The sequence below is a fragment of the Canis aureus genome, chromosome 1, assembly GCF_053574225.1.
Source record: "Canis aureus isolate CA01 chromosome 1, VMU_Caureus_v.1.0, whole genome shotgun sequence".
Lineage (NCBI taxonomy): Eukaryota > Metazoa > Chordata > Mammalia > Carnivora > Canidae > Canis > Canis aureus.
The window spans coordinates 57,265,147-57,284,432 of record NC_135611.1 but is presented as its reverse complement, the minus strand read 5'-3'; the positions used below and the strand labels follow the sequence as shown (position 1 = coordinate 57,284,432).

General features: G+C 42.7%; 2 protein-coding genes across 11 annotated transcripts in view; one reads left to right on the top strand and one right to left on the bottom strand.

The window, feature by feature from the left end:
- Positions 1-17,318, bottom strand: part of DSE (dermatan sulfate epimerase) — an 81,258-nt gene extending 63,940 nt beyond the window's left edge. Inside the window, exon 1 of one of the 3 annotated variants that reach the window (XM_077900196.1) lies at positions 17,174-17,318. The gene's annotated coding sequence lies outside the window, so the exon portion shown is untranslated. Of the gene's footprint in view, positions 1-15,865; positions 16,023-16,418; positions 16,577-17,173 lie in introns of those variants that run through there. The other 2 variants (XM_077900193.1, XM_077900202.1) reach the window with 2 other exon arrangements.
- WDR27 (WD repeat domain 27) overlaps positions 16,174-19,286 on the top strand; it is a 214,781-nt gene continuing 211,668 nt past the window's right edge. For 5 of the 8 annotated variants that reach the window (XM_077900355.1, XM_077900348.1, XM_077900331.1 and 2 more), the window contains exon 1: positions 16,174-16,553. The gene's annotated coding sequence lies outside the window, so the exon portion shown is untranslated. The remainder of the gene's footprint in view (positions 16,554-19,286) is intronic. The other 3 variants (XM_077900390.1, XM_077900364.1, XM_077900381.1) reach the window with 1 other exon arrangement.

Below are 19,286 nucleotides of genomic sequence, written 5' to 3'. Positions count from 1 at the left end.
TGATTGAAATACATTCTCTACATCCCCAAAATGGCAATACACATTAGCCTTCAGTTGGTAATGTAATTCCTTGAATTTGTGGATAAAACTATTTTTAATTCTACAACCAACTCTCCTCCACCCCCCTTTGATTTTTAGATATGTGACTTTCTTTCTTAACCAGTTTTGGTGGTTAATTTCGTGTCATTGTGATGGGCTACAGGTACCCAGATACCTGGTTAAGCGTTATTTCCTGGTGTGTCTGTTGAGGGGGTTTCCACAAGAGGTTAGCATTTCAATACATAGACCAAGTAAAAGTATAGACTGTTCCCTTTGATGAGAGTGAGCCTCATTAGTTCACTGAGGGCCTGAACAGAACAAAAAGGCAGAGGGAGAATTCCCACTCATTCATGGGCATGCACTCTGGGCGCACTCTGCCTGCCTGCCTGAGCTGGACCAACAGTCTTCTCCTGCCCTTGGATTGGGGTTATACTTCTAGCTTTCCAGGGCTCCAGCCTGCAGACAGCAGATCATGGGACTTCTCAGCCTCTAGTGTTGAATGAACCAATGCCTCAATGTCAACCTCAGGGCCAACTTTCTTCCTTTCCCTTAGCACCATGTGTTCCTGCAGGTCAATTCCTCTGCTCCCCTGGCCTACCGGCTGCAAACGCCCATGGAACAAGTCATGACATCAATTATAGATTCTCAGGCTAAGTACCACAAAACACACTTAACCTCTTATAAGTAATCTACTCAGTTTCACTCATTTATGAATTTAGCTAAAACTGTATATATTTTGGGTATGTCCTTCTATCATTCTCCTTCAGGATCAGGTTTTATAGTTTTAGTCTCTAATAATGACCCTCAGAGACACTAATACCATCCTCCAGGCCCTACCATGCTAACTAACCATGCTATGCAGGAAAAGATTAACCCAGTAGGCCTACTGCTCAAATCTACAAGATTTCTAAGAAAGGTCTGTCTTTTCAGGATTGGCTCAGATGAGCTCTGAGAGCTTGTAATAATCTGCCTCATACAAGTTTTTTTTTGTATGCCTGAGGCCTTGGGCCATGTAGTAGCAACACGACCGGATAGTTTATACTAACAATGTGATTCATGACAAACTCCCTATTTTTGCTCTGAGGGGCTATACTCTGAATAGCTGAAGTCACAGAGTGCCTATATGACTGGACCCCTGGAAAAGCCCTGGACACTAAGGCTGGGGTGAGTTTCCCTGGCTGGCAACACTTTGCACATGTTGTCACATATTGTTGCCAGGAGTGCCACTCCACTAAGAGAGGTGAAGCCTTACCTGGTTTCTCCTGAAGTCTGCCCCCATGTATTTTTTCCCTTTGGTGATTTTTAAAAAAGATTTTATTTATTTATTCATGAGAGACACAGAGAGAAAGAGAGGCAGAGACACAGGCTGAGGGAGAAGCAGGCTCCATGATACAGGGTGCCTAACGTGGGACTCAATCCTGTGACTCCAGGATCACGTCCTGGGTTGAAGGCAGGCGCTAAACCACTAAGCCATCCAGGGATCCCCTCCCTTTGGTGATTTTAATCTGTATCCTTGGCTCTTTCAAACCATATTCATGATTAAAACACCTTTTTGTGAGTGTTTCTAGTGGATCACTGGGTCTGTTGGTGGTCTTGGGTATTTTCTTTTTAGTCCAATCATCTAAATTCCTGTTAGAAGTAGGAGTCTTGATATACAATTTGCCCCATTAGAAAATATTGTGATACTATTCACCAGATCTTTTTCTCTACTCAACTTTTGTTATTTTTCTATGATTTGTCCCCAGAAAAATGATTCTGTCCAAGGATATTTCTTTTGAAGCAAAGGGCACAGCAGGATATACAGTAGTGGACTTATGGACTGCCTAAAAGCTTTAGGTATTATCCAAAAAATGAAAGACACAGATGTTAGGCAAAAGGCTTAAAAGAATTTCATGGGAAAGTAATTTGCTGGCATTAAACTTATAATTCCAGCTTATTCAATAAAAATAAAAATTTCACTTACTGGATGAGTATATATACTCATGAGTATGTATACTGAGTAGATATTGGAGAGTGATGCTTTTTTCACTATACATGAAGCTCTTTCTCATTCCTTACTTATACAAGTATTTTCCACTTTTCCAATCTTCAAATACTCACCAATGATAAAACTGAATTTTTTTGCTGCCTTCACATTCTCAAACATTTTTATGTGCACCTTTTTTTTAAAAATTCTCATTTTTGTCTCACAGATCATAGTTCTTTGGCACCGAAATCCCTGAGTACTTTCCAAATGTCCTCTTATGAATCATAATCAAAACTCAGAATACCACAGACTTGGTTTGTAAAACAATGATACATACGTGTAATTAACCCAAAGACACACAGGCACTGTCTTCTCAGGACTTGCCCATCTCAGTTACTGGCAACCAATCCTACCAGCAATTCAGACCCAAACTCCCCTTGCTTCCCATACCCGCTCTGTCTCCAAATCTAAATCATCAGGCAATTCTGTTAACTCCATCCTCAAAATATACCACAAATCCAGACACTTTCACCACGGCCAAAATGGCCAAGCCATGCCATGTCTTGCCTGAATTACTGCAAAAGCTTCCAAACTAGTCTGCCTGCCTTCACCCTTACCTCCCAATGGCCATTCTCAATGCAGGAGCCAGAGCCGCCCTTGTTCAATTACAATTCAGATTATGTCACTGCTCTAACACTCTCCAATAGCTTCCCGTCACTCAGAGTAAGAACCAAAGTGCTTCAAAATCACTCTCAAGGCATGACGTGGCCTGCCCCAGTTGCCTCTATGCTTTCGTGACCTACAGCTCTGTCTCTTTCCCCACTCTTGCCATGTGGCCTCCTTGCTCTCCTTGTGCTCACGGGGTGTGCTCCCTCCTCAGCACCTGAAGGCTTGTTTCTTCTGCCTAGCATGCTTCCCCCCAGACATTGACGTGGCTTGCTCCCACACCTCCATTAAGCCTTTGTTCAAATATCACTTCCTCAGCAAGTCTGGCTGTGACCATGTCATTTAAATCAATCACCATCATTCCCTAACTTCTTTCCAGATTTTAGTTTTCTTCATAACACTTAGAACTTTCTAATCTACCATATAATTTACTTATTTCTTTTTGTCTGCCTGGCTGCCCCCTCTAGAATGAAAGCTCCATGAGGGCACTTTGCTTTCTGCTCTATCGCTAACACCTACAAGAGTGCCCAGCACTTAAAAAACATGCAGAGATAATTTACTGAATAGATGAACTAATGTGTCAAGATGTAAACCTTTAACAACTCAGAAAGAACTATACATATAATTATATAACTATATAAATGTAACTACATAAAAAGCAGCAATAAAACTCTTTGCCTACTAGGACAAACCATTTGGAGGTAAAATACACTGCACCATCTGACCCTTACAAGGTTACTCAGGGCGATTATTACAGTTTACTGACAGCTGCCACCATGCCCACTGCCCTCCCAAACCTCCCTCGGGTACAAAGCTCTCACTATATCTGCCCAAGGCTGCAGGTGGCTTGCTGTGTCCTCAATTCTTGCCATGCCCTTGTTAATGTGCTGGCCTACCTCAGATCACACTCTATGTCCTGAGTATACCATTTAGTTTTCCAACAGTCCATAGATGGTTTTCATCCCGGGTTTTTCTCCGGGTTTTTTTCTAAATGCCACCTCAAAACTTTCAGCCCATTTTTCACTGGATTGGACATTTTGCTACTTCTGCCATCCACTCCTGCCCAGACCAGCCAGGCCTCTCTTTCTGCTGGATGGTTGGTTGTCTGGGGCTAGCAAGACTTTTATTAAAGTTGTTCTATTTTGAAATTTAGGGTGATTCCCTTCATGTCTTCATTTTTAACTGTATTCCCAAAGATGATGATTATTATTTGATGGCTTGGTATAAGGGCTTTATTAGTGCTATTTGTAAATTAAAAAATCTTCCTGTATTAATAACAATTCTTTTAGCTAGAAAATTCAAAAGAATAGGATGCTTTCTAATGAATTTTTTCTCATACACTTATGCCAATCTTATTATTTTGTGCTAAATATCTTATTATGGTGAGTTTTTATGGCTCTATAAAGTGTTATTAGCCAGGAAACAATCTAAGGAAAAGGAAAGCTTTACTAGACTGCTGGAGACTATGATCACTGTGCAGAACACACAAATAACTGCTGGCCACAGTTCTGCAGGCCAAAAACAAGTCTCCTGACAGAAATACCCCAAGTCAGAGCCTGGAACATGGCCAGATAGTTAATAGTTGTGTTGTATGTCCAAGGCCATGTATGCTTAACTGGATGTCTTGGTCAATCAACCATCTCTATTTCATACTGTCTTTAGCATCCTACTCTGGGAACGTTAGTTCTGTTCTCTACATCTCCCTATCTAGGCATACACTTCTCATCTTGACCCTCCCCATTTTACCCAACCTCTGCTCACAACAAGATTCCACCCAGCTATTTCTTTGGGTCCGACCTGATGGCATTATCTTTGTGGAGCTGGATGCTGAAGAAAACTCCTTTTGTACACATCTTATTTTCTAAACTTTCTTCTCATGTATTATCCTAAATGAATGTGGAAGCAATTCCTGAAAATGGGGCAGGGGTGGAAGACCAAGTGTCACTTAGGTTATCTTCCAATCCAAATTAAAGATCTTATAAAGAAATTTTGGCTCTTTCAATGACATCCTCTCCTCTGCTGTGCTCTTTCTGGAAGGCCACACCTCATTCTTCCCAACCTGCAAGCAAAGTGGGGTGAGCCTCTTTGATTCCTGGAACCACCCCTTAGTTCTCTCAGTGATAACTCCTAATACCTTCACTACCTGAAATCACCACTTGCGCATGTACTCTTTTTAACCATCACAGGCAATTTCTATTGTTTGAGGATATTTCTAACTTCCTTAGTGGCTTATAAACCTCAATCGCAATTGCCCATTCCTCCTCAATCACAACTATAAACCTGAGAGGCATCAACTTTTCCATCTTACCTCTGCATATATCTTTTCTATCTTACCCCTGCATATATACCCGCTTACTCTTCTCCAATCAACTCTTTAGTAAAATCCTTACCATTGATACTCTGGATTTTTGCCTCTTTCCAAAAGTATTCAATTCTTTCTTTATCACTTATACTTTGGGACAGTAATATATCATCCAAAGTTATAAAGGCTGAAATTACCAAGTGCAAGTATAATGTCCCTAAACTTATCTTAATACCTTTGACTCCAATCCTCAAATGGAAAGAAGTCCTAGAGACTGCCATGTTGGAAAGAAGAAAGAAATGTAAAAGATCCCTTCAGGAGACAGGGACATACTGATATCCCAAGGCTCTCTGTGACATGAGCATCACTGTGGCCCTTCAGAGAATGGTGCAGGTCCAGGCAAAAAGGAGAAAGAAGAGCCAAGGGAAGCTCATTAACGGTTTCTCATACACACCTGCAGATTCCTCCCCTTTTCTATAATTCTTCTGGCACACAATAGTCATAATGTGATAGACTCAAAAGACTTGATTTGGAGTCTGTCATGGGTTGAACTGTGTCTTATAAAAGTCATCATGTAGAAGTCTAAATCCCCAATACCTCAGAACGTGACCGTATTTGGAAACAGGGTTGTTGCAGATATAATTAATTAAGAAAAGGTCATATTGGAGTAGGATAGGCCCCTCATCCAATATGACTGGTATATTTGTAAAAAGAAGAAATTTGGAGACAGACACACAGAGAATGTATCATGTGAATGTAGAGATTGGGTTGAAGTACTGTCAAGCCTAGGAATGCCAAAGATTGAAAGAGACCACCAGAAGCTGGCGGAGGCATGGAATAGATTCCCTTCCTAGCCTTAGAAGGAACCAACCCCATCAACACCTTAGTTCTGGACTTCTAGCCTCTAGAATCGTGAGACAATAAATTTCTGTTGTTTAAGCACCCAGTTAGAGGCACTTTGTTACAGCAGCTCTAGGAAACTAATACAGAGTCCTAGCTCTATAATTTTCTTATTTCTAAAGTAGAAATTGCGAGCACGTGGGTGGCTCAGTTGGTTAAGTATCTGCCTTTGGTTTAGGTCATGATCCCAGAGTCCTGGGATAGAACCCCTCATGGGGCTCTCTGTTCTCCCTCTCCTCCCCATTCTTGTTCTCTGTTGCTATCTCTGTCCCACTTTTTCAAATAAATAAATAAAATCTTTTAAAAAACAGATTATAATTCTTATTGCTTATAGCAATATTGTTTATAACAATAAATATATGTAGTGCTTACCAAGTGCCAGGAACTGTGTTAAGTACTTCACATGGGTTAACTCATTTAATCCTCACCACAGGCCCATAATGTAGATATTAATATCATTCCCTATTTACAGATGAGGAAACTGAGGCATAGGTAGATTAAGTTACCCAAGGTCACACAGACAGTGAAGGAACCAAGAGAGAAACCCACATAGTCTGACCATAGTACCCATGAAACAACTATCTTTATAAACCATAGAATTCCTCACAAATTAAAGAATCACCATTATGATATCATTTTCCTACTCAAGAGCCACTATTCTCACAATAAAATGAACAACTCTCTCATCCAAGAGCTTCTGCAGTCTAACACCTCCTACCTTCATTTTATCACTCATTTTCTCCCTACACAAATTCTCCCTTCACACTTAGCTACTCCTCCTTGCTTGAGCACAACTCTTATTTTTCTCCTTTATTCCCATTGTTACTCTCTCCCATGGGGCTCCTCCTCTGTCCTGCTCCACACCCAACCTCTTATCTTTCTCAAATACAACATTCTATTAAGCCTTCCCTGCCAACTCCATGCTTAAGTGGTCTCCCCCTGTGGCCTCGTACATGCAACGTTCAGTATTCCTTGAGAATTCAGGAATAACGCCAGCCAAGAAGGCGCTTACACCATCCTATAAGATGGCAAGAGAAATGAAACATTTACCCAAACCATTAAAATAAAAAGAAGGATATCTGCATGAGAATGACAAACTACTTCTGAGATTTACAGAAGTTGACACATCTGGCTGGGGTGGAGAAAGAAAGAAGTACTGAGGCAGTGGTGCCTGAATTGGGCCTAAAAATGGGGTAAGAATGTTGATAGCTGGGTGCCTGAGTGGCTCAGTGGTTGAGCGTCTGCCTTTGGCTCAGGTCATGATCCTGGGGTCCTTGGATGGAGTCCTACATTAGGTTCTCTATTGGGAGCCTGCTTTTCCATCTGCCTATGTCTCTGCCTCTCTCAAAATCTAAAAAAAAAAAAAAAAAAAAAAAAAAGAATGTTGCTAGCTTCATTATGTGTTTACTAAAGTACGCATTTAGTACTAGTGAAGGTATACTTCCTTTCTCATAGTTAACTGTTTCAGTCCTCTCTGGATCCCAAAGGGATCTGAGGTGAATCTGACCCACTGGGGTAGAAGCTGCTGTAAGGCAGGGGTCTTCTCTTTCCTATACCGATATGCACGCTGATTACAAGCAATCAGACACCTTCAGGAAATACTTGTGGAGAGCCCGGAAAGAACTGATGCAGAGTGAAGGAAGAAAGAAAAGAGAATGATACAGGAGAGAAGTGAATTCCCACGATTTGCCCAAGTTCTCCTCAATCTGGCAGCCACTCTATTTCGCTGCTTCCTGTGCCTTGGCTCAGCTGCCCTGCTTGTGATGTGTTTTTTCCCTTCCCCTTTCTGGCATAAAGTCCTCTGAGACCCAAAGTCCTCTCCTAGCTGGGGGTATTATCTGCCTGGGTAATCCTATGGATCTCCTCTTTCCTGCAATTTTCTACTGCATGCATTCAGCTCTGGTCAGCATTTAGTTGTTCTCATAAAGTTTCATACTTGGTTATCCTTCACCAACCAGATTTTATAGCTCCCCAAGGTTGGAAACCATGTCATATTTATTTTGTATGCTTCCCTTCTTCGCCTCCACACAGACGTCTCTTCAAACACAGAAGTACCTGGCAAATACTTGCTGAATGACTAAATCCTTTCAGTATTTCTATCGCTCAAGTATAATGTTCTTTCATCTAACTCTCCAGGTTCAAAAGTACATTGGAAAAAGTTAAATATCAAAGCATTCATTCCCAAGGAATACAGATTTATCTTTTCTAAAACTTGCAATCACTGAACCAAACTTCAGTGGCTTCACCAAGAAAAAAAGGTGTAAGCACACAAAGAAGGATCTATTATGTAACCGCCCTAACACTGCTAGCTCAATTCAACTTCTTTAGACACAGAATTTATCATTTTATGGCAACTGAGTAGATAAATACTACACGTACTTCTTCCCCAAGAAAGAGATACTGAATGTGGTCCAACTTAACCTAAAACTTGTAAGACGAAATCCAACAAGTAGAAGTGAAATTGAATTTGTAAAGTTCCCAAGTTCCTAGGGCATATTTTCAAAATACTATTAATTTGAATTTAACATGGAATAATTCTATGCAAGTCACAGTTAAGTCTCAAAATTTTAATGGTGAGGACTTTAGAACCTTAAGATAACATATGGTTAATGTGTGATGAATCCAATCTGAACAATGCTGGTTTCCTTAGGAGAAACAGTGGAGCTTAACATTTTTAAATGTTCATTTATCTAAGTAATCTCTATACCCAATTTGGGGCTCAATCTCAATACCCCAAGATTAAGAGCCACTTGCTCTTCCAACTGAGCCGGCTAGCTACCCCAACAGATTGATTCTTATTTTGCTTTCTATTTCTACTGGGTTATCAATAGAACCGATCGATAGGCTCTAACTTGTGAAGACTTAAAGATAAAGGAGGTTAAGAAGAAATTAAGCTGATCATCAAAGGAGTCAGCAAAAATTATCTTACCTAAGATAACTCTGCAGGTTTTTCAGTGCCTCCAAGAATCAGCTTCCTCTGAGAGGTAATTGTGAAAACATTTCAAAGCTGCTTTAAAACCATGGACTGTAAAACTAAGTTGAGATACTTATTCCAATTGCCTAAGACATTGACTTTTCTGGGCTCTACTTCTTGCCCACTGACATTGGCTGGGAGTGCTTTTCCCAACACTTTGTTATATCAAAATGAACTTGCTTTTAAGATAATTACACCTCAAGTAGTTTAATGTTAATACTGAAAAAACAAAACAAAACACCAAAACCAAAAACCAAAAATCAGAACCATTGGCCTAAAACCACAGAATCAATTCTCTTGGAGAGTCTATCTTCCCAAACAAAAGTGAAACAAAGTTCACATTCTGGTTTTATAAATACCATTATTAATTTTTAATCATAAATACTGCTATAAGAAGTTTGGTAAATGAGAGAAGTTTCCAGACTCCTTCTGACATAGGCAACCTCTGTATTTTGACCACATAACTGATGAATGCCCCATATGTTCCTGTGGCCACTACTGCCAGTCTAGTTATACTATAAAAAATGGAGCAGAAAAAACATAAAAGGTATTACTGAAAAGCCCAAATGGAATACTATAGTCTGGTGCCAAAACCTTTTTTTAAGATTTTCTAGAATAAAAAAAAGAAATGTAGAGAAAAGCGACCTGTTCGGGGAGAGAAAACAGAGTAAGTATAGAGAAAAGGAATTTTCAGATATTATAATGCACACCTGAATGAAAGTTTAAAGGACTCTTACACATGATCAATATTTACCAGTGAGCAAATACTTTGCTCTAATAACAAAAATGCTAAGAAGAAACCATAAAGGCAACTTGAGTGTCAAACACTAAAACTGACCATTTCTTCTATGTTCATATAATTAAATCCTTTTTAATTCCTAAGATTTTCATATCCTGATGAGCCAATGTCATAAAATTAGAACCTGACAAGACATCCCTCCAGGACAGCCTCACTTAAACCTTTCTAAACACAGAAGAACTCCAAGGACTCCTTCAGAAAGCCATTCTAAAGGTTAAAACATTCAGAAAAACTTCCCTGTATTTAGCATAAATCCCTCTTGATGCTCGTTGTAAGTCGATTTCCTCTTCTTTTTCTTCAGGGAAGATGGAAAACAGCTGTTCAACATTCCCTTTCAGGCTACTTTTTCCTTCCTGCCAGGCCCATTCCCCCCAAGGGAGAAGTGTAAACACTGCAGGTGATTCCAAAATGCAGCTGGCCCAAGCCTGATTATCCACAGGGTTGGTGGGTCTGGCCCCATATGTACCTCCTAGGATGATATCATTAAACAGCAAAGGCCCCAAGAAGAGTTCTTCACCAGAATTTATGGAATTCTAGAAATCCATGACTTACAATAGTCTATCCTCAGTAGACTCAAATAACAAAAGCAGTGCTGCTTCAAGAAGAAAGAGTTATAGTCAGAGTTGTAAAAAAGGTAACCAGTTACTGTCCTGCAGCCAGGCCACCTTCACTACCGCTTTACCCAGTGTGTCAGGGTGTTGAGAGTACCTTGGCATAGAACACTTTTAAACTACTTAGTGATTTTTATCATGCGATTCTTGAGATTCTTGTCACTGACGCAACTTTCTGGATGCAAACTAACTTCAGCAATGCAATAACCCTTTCGGTACTTCAATCTAAGGGAGTATTCTATTGGGAAGTGTCAATCTGTAGTCTATTACGTCTGCAAATGAGTAATCCCTGCTGGAATCACAACATAATCTGCAGATTACTACCTTATACACTAAAATTTATAAAACCAATCTAACATTGTTACTTCCTATTTCATGAATTGCTAACAAATATCCCCATTTTTCTTGCAATAGCCATTAGACTCCAACAGTAAAGCCAGTATATGACCTGTGTACTTCATCAATAAAAATATTATAGACTCACAAGTTTGCTAGCCCATTTCCTTTACAAATTCCTTTTAGGAGTTATGAAATGCTGATTCAACTTTGTTGTGGTGTAACATCTGCATGCATTAAGTGCCTATTGCTTAGTAGCTAAGTTTGTTACACGCGAGAAAAATGCAGAAGCCTTGATTTAATCAACAAATACAAATTTACAACTCTAAGGCATCTGTGTATGCAATGAGTATTTCAAATGGAAAAATTTCACTGACAGCTCTTTAACTGATTGTGGACCTATTCAATTTCTACTAGAAGAGCAAAGTATACTAATTTAAACGCACACAGGGAATTTTGCTATGATTACCTATTTTTTTTCACATTAACTGGGGAGGAGAGGCAATATTAATTCCTTAAGTAATAGAAAAAATCTTTAGGCATGCAGACATACACATTCGGTTACAAACTCTCTCTGACCCTTCCTAGGACAAAGCAAATGGACACAACCTACAATGGATATGCCATATACATGTAATTGAGAGTTACCTGCATATATGTCTTCTGTCCTATTTTTAAAACCAGGACCATACTAATCCAATGGCTATAACCATTACCAAATATAAAATGTCAAAACAAACTATGCTTATTATCAGTATGTTTATAGCCTCTACAAAGAGGCAAATTCTGTTCTTTCAGGAATTGTTTACTAACATTTGATGACAACACTTACCAAGTTCATGCTTATGGAATATCCCAAGGGAGTTGAAATAACTAGAAGGAAATCCAGTGGTAATCTTAACACACATTAAAATTCACAGTGTTATTCTGAATTAAGGACTGAACAAACTACTCTATTCGAGAAATAAACAGATGGCCTCAACTGTCTTTTCTTCTCTTGCCAAATTAAAATCATTCCTTTTCCTTCTTTGTGATCTCCAACAGGCTCTGAGAACACTCACTCTGCCTCCTGCAGGTTTATACTCTTCTGGGCATCTAAAAGAGGATCTGGATTCCACACCCTCAACAGGCTGGAGCTTGCCTGGATAGGCAGAAGCAAGCCACACAATTGGTGAAGCACCCAAAGACCTGAAGGCAGCTAATGAGAACTGAGTGATGAGCCTAGGGCTCTGCAGGAATTCATGAAATTAGAAGAGGCCCCCCACAATGGAATCCTTACAAGGCCCAGAGTGGAAGCAGAGGGAACTGCAGGAAGGGGTTCTTCTATACGGCCAGTTTACAGAAGTCTGGGAAGCACGTAAGTATTTGACAGAGCTGACAGCCCCTGGACAGCAGTAAGTAGTAAAAGGCATCATAAACTACATCTGTAGGAAAATGAAATGTAAGAGTCTTCAATAACATGAACTTGGAGTTGTGAAGGAGAAAAGTAGAAATAAATGTGCAGTGTGGGTTCATCTTGATTTAAGGCAGGCTGCTAATTATTTGTAAAATGACAGACAAGTCAATACCTTCATGGTATTTCCATTTCTGCACCCCTAAAATGAGGATAAGATACCTGCTCTATAGCATTCTCCACTTCCACTAAAATATGCTAAGATATACAAATATTAGATTTGGAAAAAATTTAAAAGTACTAGGCAATTTCAAAATGCAAGTATTCATGTAGCCATATGATCTATCAGGGACTTTCCCCTTACCTTTAATTGTCTAAACACATGAATTTGTAAGCAAGGTTTATTAATCGTAATGGCCCCTATTTACCCCATCCATAATACTTTCCACTAGTTTAAATCTTTTCTGTAACACTTTTCCACCAACAACTAACCTAATCACTCTTCCATATGTGCATAGAAGTTGTGAAACACTAAGCGTAGATGGGTCAGAGCGTAGGACTAAGTTTATTCCTTAACAGAAAGATTTTCTTTAAAGAAAAATTATTTCAAGGGGCACCTGGGTGGTTCAGCAGTTGAGCATCTGCCTTTGGCTCAGGTCGTGATCCCAGGGTCCTGGGATCAAGTCCTGCATTGGGCTTCCCATGGGGAGCCTGCTTCTCCCTCTGCCTATGTCTCTGCCTCTCTCTGTGTGTCTCTCATGAGTAAACAAAATTAAAAAAAAAAACAATTATTTCAATTAAAAACAGTATCCACTTAATGCAGAATTTAATTTTTTAAAGGGGATTTCTTATTAAAATTGGGCCTTAGTGGGATCCCTGGGTGGCGCAGCGGTTTAGCGCCTGCCTTTGGCCCAGGGCGCGATCCTGGAGACCCAGGATCGAATCCCATGTCAGGCTCCCGGTGCATGGAGCCTGCTTCTCCCTCTGCCTGTGTCTCTGCCTCTCTCTCTCACTGTGTGCCTATCATAAATAAATAATAAAAAAAAAATTAAAAAAAAAATAAAATAAAATAAAATTGGGCCTTAGAGTTGGCAAGACTTTTTGAAATTCATCCATTTCTAATTATCACCGTCACCAAATGGACGCATGGATCAATGCCTCAGGAGTCTGGGATTTTCATCTCTAGTTCCTATTGTGCCACTAACTCACCAAATGAATTGCATGGGAAAACAATTTTTCTTTTTGGTAGTCTGGTCTTATACACTTGCCTAATTCCCAAGTTGGGCACTGATTCTAGGTTTAGAGAATTTTATTGTGTCATCCAAACATCTGTTGGTAATTGGGTGACCCCCAAATAGAGGAAGATAGTATAATTCCAAGATGAGGAAACCCTCAGGCATCCAGTAACAATTGTCTTGTCCTCTGCTTGGACAGATTATTTCAGAAGGCTGTTGCCCATCGAACCTCACTGAGTACCCTTACCCACTCCTTCAGAATAGTGAGGTCCAGCCCTCTCAGTAAATGAAATACTAATATTCACTATGATGATGAAGTTCTACCACAGGCTCTTCCCCTGCTCCAAGTCCTGTCACAAACACATCCCAGGAAAATAACACTATTTCTCTTTTTTTCTTGGGCAGGGGGAGTGCTGAAAAAAAAAAAAAAACAGTAAGAATACTTACTACATTTTAGACTCAAACATGCTAATAGTTAAATAATACTTCATATCCACTGGAATGACAAAATGCTAGTCTTTTTACCACTTCTTTACCCATTTGAAAACTTAGATTACTGACATATTGAAACCTAAATTTAAATATTTTGTCCTTTTTTCCTCTCCAATCATTTGCTGCAATCATAATACTGAATGGGAATAACATAGTTTCTTTCACACAGTGTGATCCACGGCAGTAGAAATAAATACCAAAATAATCTACCATAAAGCATATGAAGATACACATAAGTACTATGTACTTGCAGAATGCATTTTCACCTGTGTTTATAAAACACGTTTTCAGAGATTAATCTTTAAAAAGAAGCCCTGAGGAAGGTAGGGCAACACCTGTGAAGTTAAGAACCTTATGGATGACCACCAGGTCCTCTCAAGGCAGCACTGCAAGATCACTGGACCAGCCAGACCACAAATCTCACTGAACACCCGTATTAGCTTATCTGTGGACTAATTTTATAAATACTAAAGTTGATGCTCACACAAATGTTAGTCACTACATTTGTAGTGACCTGATGTGACCAAACTGGTTGACTCGCTACCGGTGTCTTCCACACTAGCCCCTAACCTCAACAGCTTTTACCCAGCAGAAGCAGCAAGATCCTAATAACCCCCATGGTGGCAAAGGCCTATACTGTGTGTGCTGCTGCAAATTTTCCTTTTTGTCCAAATGCTTTCTTTTTGAGAACTCCCTTTTACTTGGTGACTGTACTATCAATACTTATTTTTTTAAAAACGATTATTTATTTATTCATGAGAGACACAGAGAGGCAGAGACACCAGGCAGAGGGAGAAGCAGGCTCCATGTAGGGAGCCCGATGGGGGACTCGGTACCGGGTCTCCAGGATCATGCCCTGGGCTGAAGGCAGGCACTAAACCACTGAGCCACCAGGGCTGCCCACTATCAATACTTATTAACCTGAATGTAAAAATGCACTTTGCAGGAAAATGTCTTTATTAACGAAGAATTGATGAAAGTCCTACGGACATGATATACCAATCAATGGGAAATGACACTTCCCAGGCCCAAAGTCTCAGGGGCTTCTTCAAAGCAACTCCAGGAGCACCAGGGCAGTTTCTTATACACCCTTGTCTGTCTCCCCGAATACCAGCATCCCGGTATTGCACTTTTTTGCTGAGGGGGGGGGGGTCCCTAGAGGACGGAGGCATGAAACCCCGTCTTTTCTCTGTTTTTCACTAAAATACATCTAATTTACACACTTCATAACACGACTTGTGCCTGTATGGTGACCTTAAAAAAAAAAAAAAAACACATGATAGACAAAGACCCCCGTAATCATGACATTTTTGTGACCCCCTTTCCCTCCCCGTTGTGGCAGTAGCGTCTGAACAGCCCACCAAACGTGGCGCTCTCTCTCTCTCTCTCTCTCTCTCTCACACACACACACATCATTTCGGAAGTTGTCATTCATGGAGAAATCGTTTCAGAGCTGAAGAAAAGCGAATTCCTGAAAGATTCAATTCTGTGAAGAAAGTGTGTGTGTGTGTGTGTGTGTGTGTGGAACTGTTTTGCAACGAGAACGTCCACTCTCAAATTTAGTGTATCAGTAACGAAAACCAGGACTAACGAAAAGACAAAAAAAAAAAAACAAAAAAAAAACAAATAATTTTTTTTTTTTTTTTTTAAAGAAGTTGACACGAAGAAGCCTAGAACCTCAGTGTCCTTTCCTGAGCCAAGGAACCGCCGGCAGGCGAGGCTCCCCTCCCGCCCCGGGCCGCGGGGCCGCGGTCAGCCTTCGACGGCAGCCGGCCTCACGGGGGCTGCCGCTGCCTCAGAGGAGCGACGGGGCCCGGGTCGCCGCCGCAGCTCGACACGTCGGGCCCCCGCGCGCGCCGCGGACGGGGCTTCCCAGCCCGGGAGTCCAGCGCCCAGCGCCACCGGGAGGGCCGGCCCGGAGCTTCGCCCCAGCCTCGGTGCGGGCGGCCCCCGGGGCGGGGGGCGGCGGGCGGCGGGGCGGGGGGGCTCGGCGGGTGCGCGGGCGGCGGGAGCCCCAGCTCCCGGGGCGGGAGGAGGCCCCGCACGCCCCGCGCCCCGCGCGCCCCGGGACGTGGCTCTCCGCCTCCCGCCGGCGCCCCGCGACCCGCCCGCGACCCCGGAAGAGAGCTGCGCCGCGCGCCCCCCGGCTTACCGCTCCCCGCCGCGGCTTGGTCCTCGCCTCCCCGGCCTGGGCGCGGGCTCCGGGGCCCCCTCGGTCGCGGCCGCCTCGGTCCAGGGCGCCCGGGCCTCCCCTGCCCCCGCCTCAGCCCGCGGCGCCCTCGGAGCCGAGGCCTCAGGGCGCCCGCCGCGCCTCGGGATGCGCCGCTGCAGCCTCGGGCGGCGCTGCTGCGAGCCGGGCGGGCGGGTGAGTGTGGGGCGGAGGGCGCGGAGGGGCGGAGGGGGCGGAGGGGGCGGAGGGGGCGGAGGGGGCGGAGGGGCGGGCCGCGGCGGAAACCGCAACGTCACCGGGGGGGGGAGGAGGAGGGGGAAGCGGGGACCCCCCCGCGGCGGGACCGCGACCTCCCCCCTCCGCTGGGGCGCGCCCCCCGCCCCTCGCACCCCTGCCTCGCCAGGCCTCTCGCGCCCCAAGTTGCTTCAGCTTCCGAGCGACCCCACAGGCTTCGGGGTCGACTGTGAAGCGACGGAGGTCGGGAGGCCCCGGGGGAGGAAAGCCGCGCGGCCCTCGCCCTCCCCGCCGTACTCACCCCTCCTCTGCTCCCGCGTGTTCTACTCTGAGGGAGAAGGGAGGACATCACCGCCTTGGAAGCTGCCCTCCCTTCCACTGCGCTGACGGGATCGCTAAACCCAAAAGCCAACTCCACGGATTTTAACCATCCAAGGTAAAGGGGGTCCCGGACAGAGCATTTGATGGACGCGGCCTTCGAGAGGAAATTTCCTCCACCGTGTCTCCTAGGCCCCTTGGGGGCGGGGGGTGGGGGTGGAGGGTGAGGCAGGAGGAGGGAGAGGAGACGGACCTCGGATCCTCAGAGGTTTTCAGGTGGAGGATTTGCAACCTTAGTAGTCACAACCCCTTTGGAGAAGTTTCCTCCCATTTCTTATTTTTTAAAAAAGATTTCTATTTATTTATTCACGAGAGACACAGAGAAAGAGAGAGAGAGGCAGAGACACAGGCAGAGGGAGATGCAAGCTCCATGCAGGGAGCTCCAAGTGGGCCTCGAACCCGGGTCTCCAGGGTCACGCCCTGGGCTGTAGGCGGCGCTAAACCGCTGAGCCACCCGGCTGCCCCGGCCCATGTCTTAAAGTAGCCCCCCTGCAGGCAGCTTGGTCCAGCCTGACTCCAGGGAGATGTCCTCTAGGACCAGGCCATCACATCCTCCAACCTCGGTGTTAGGGTGTAATCGAACCTACCAGAGCTAGAAGTACAAAAGTGACAGATGTTTAATCCAATTCCTTAGAACTGGAGATGTTTTACCAGAGAGCAGTATTTTTCTTCGTTTACCTCAAAGTGCTTTGCTGGAATTCTAAAGGGCCACCTCCAGCCCGTTTCCCCTGTCCTCACAGGTTCTCAAGACCTTCCACATTAGGCCACATTAGGAAAAACTCTTGGTCTTTTAGGCTTCTCTAAAAAAAAAAAAAAAAAAAAAAATGCCTCTGAAGAGAGATTCCTTACAAACAGCTCAAGAGGAAGTGGTTTTATTAAATTTTTTAAATGTTCACTCAGGTAAACCACTGATTTGCATAAACTTCCAGAAGTTATTTTTTTTTTTCTAAGATGCTATTTATTTATTCATGAGAGACACGGAGAGAGAGGCAGAGAGAGAAGCAGGTTCCCTGACAGGAGCCTGATGTGGGACTTGATCCCAGGACCCCAGGATCATGACTACTGAGTCACTCAGGTGCCCCAAACTTCCAGAAGTTTTAAAGGTGACCTGTGGAGCAGGAGAGAATGGGCTCTCTAATTGAGAACTGATTTAATCTGGTTTGAATCCTTATTTTGATAAGGATAAACCAACTACAGATCTTAGTTCCATCATCTGTAATGTAGAGATACAGTACCTCCATTGAATGGTTATACATGGTTATACAATACAAATAGCTAATATTTGAGTTACTACAGGCCAGACACTGTGCTAAGGGATTTATATGTATTAATTCAATTATTAGAGAGGGTAAATTGTGAAAGTGCTTAGCTGTAGAAGGCAATCCAGAAGTCTTCATTTCCCTTGATCTTCTTGAATTTGGAAGACACCTTAGAAAAAGCATCTGGTTTGATTTATTTAGTTTCTCAACAAGTAGTCATCTAGCCCAGTGACTTTCCAACCTAGAACAGTAAGTCAGCAGCAGGGCTTTGATAAAATACTTTTTAATGAGGGCCCCACACCAGACTGATAAATCAGAATCTCTAGGGCTAGAGTCTCAAGCTTCAGCATTTAAAACTCTCTTCCCAGGTGATCATAATATGCAACCAGGATTTAGAGCTCTTCAAAGGTGACAGTACCCATTGTCATTTGCTCCCCTTATCCCCAGTTTTGCCTTCAATTGATCTAGAATCTGCTTTTGGATAACATCTACCTCTTGCAAAGGCCCCCAGTGCAACAGGCCTCAAATATCAGCAACTTTGACCTCTGGAAGCATCTGGCACCTTGATCCCACAGAAGAGTACTTCAGTTTGGCTGGGTACCTACCAACTCCATCAAGCTTCTCTTCATTCCTTTCTGAAAACTTCTCGGAAGGCAGTTTCCTTTGCCACTGTCCCTTTCAAAATCTGACCCCAATAATAAATTCAAGGTTTCATCCAAAGAACACAGGGTAAAAAGATTAAAAAGATATTTAATGGCTTTGTTCTAATTAGTGTATTTCCTCAAGTAAATCCTATGAGTTATTACAGCAGCAGTATTACCCTGATGACTCTGGATTATATTCTCCTAAAACTCTGAAGTAGTCAAGGTTTTTTACAGTTGCTCTCCAACACACCTTCCGCAGCCTACTCATTCTAGTTAGTGTTCATCCCTTAACGTGTGATTCTATGAAGTTTGATTGTGCTAAGTCAGGCTTCTTCTTTTAGCTCTTTGACATGTTGAATAACACTGATGTAATTAATTGAGTAATTCTACCTCCCAATTTTATGTCTTCTGCAAATTTGGTCTGTATGCCATGTCATCATTCAAGTCCTCATTCTCAGGCACTTTCCACTGCCAACTGACACTGAATTAACACGCCATTGATGAATATTCTCATCAATGGAGGACCCACGTGTTACTTAGTCATATTTTCTTTTCTTGTACCAGAACAGCAGCTACAGTGCATGTGTGCTTGGCATCTTTGTGGATATTAGAAAAAATTACCCACCCATACCCAGGCCAAGGATTAGGAAAACGCCACTTCTTCCTCCCAGATACAGCTTAAACAACAAATGTGTCTATGAGATGTCCTTGTTCTACTGGTGTAGCAACATGGTCAAAAAAAGGAAATGACTACTTAGAGAATTCTTGTTAACTTCTGGATTTCTTCCTTTTCTAAGTACCCAGATACTACTGTAAGAATAGGTTTATTAATTTTGCTCAGGATCTGTAAAAAGTCTCTTGTCTTGCTTTCCGGAGTCTAGCTGCTGC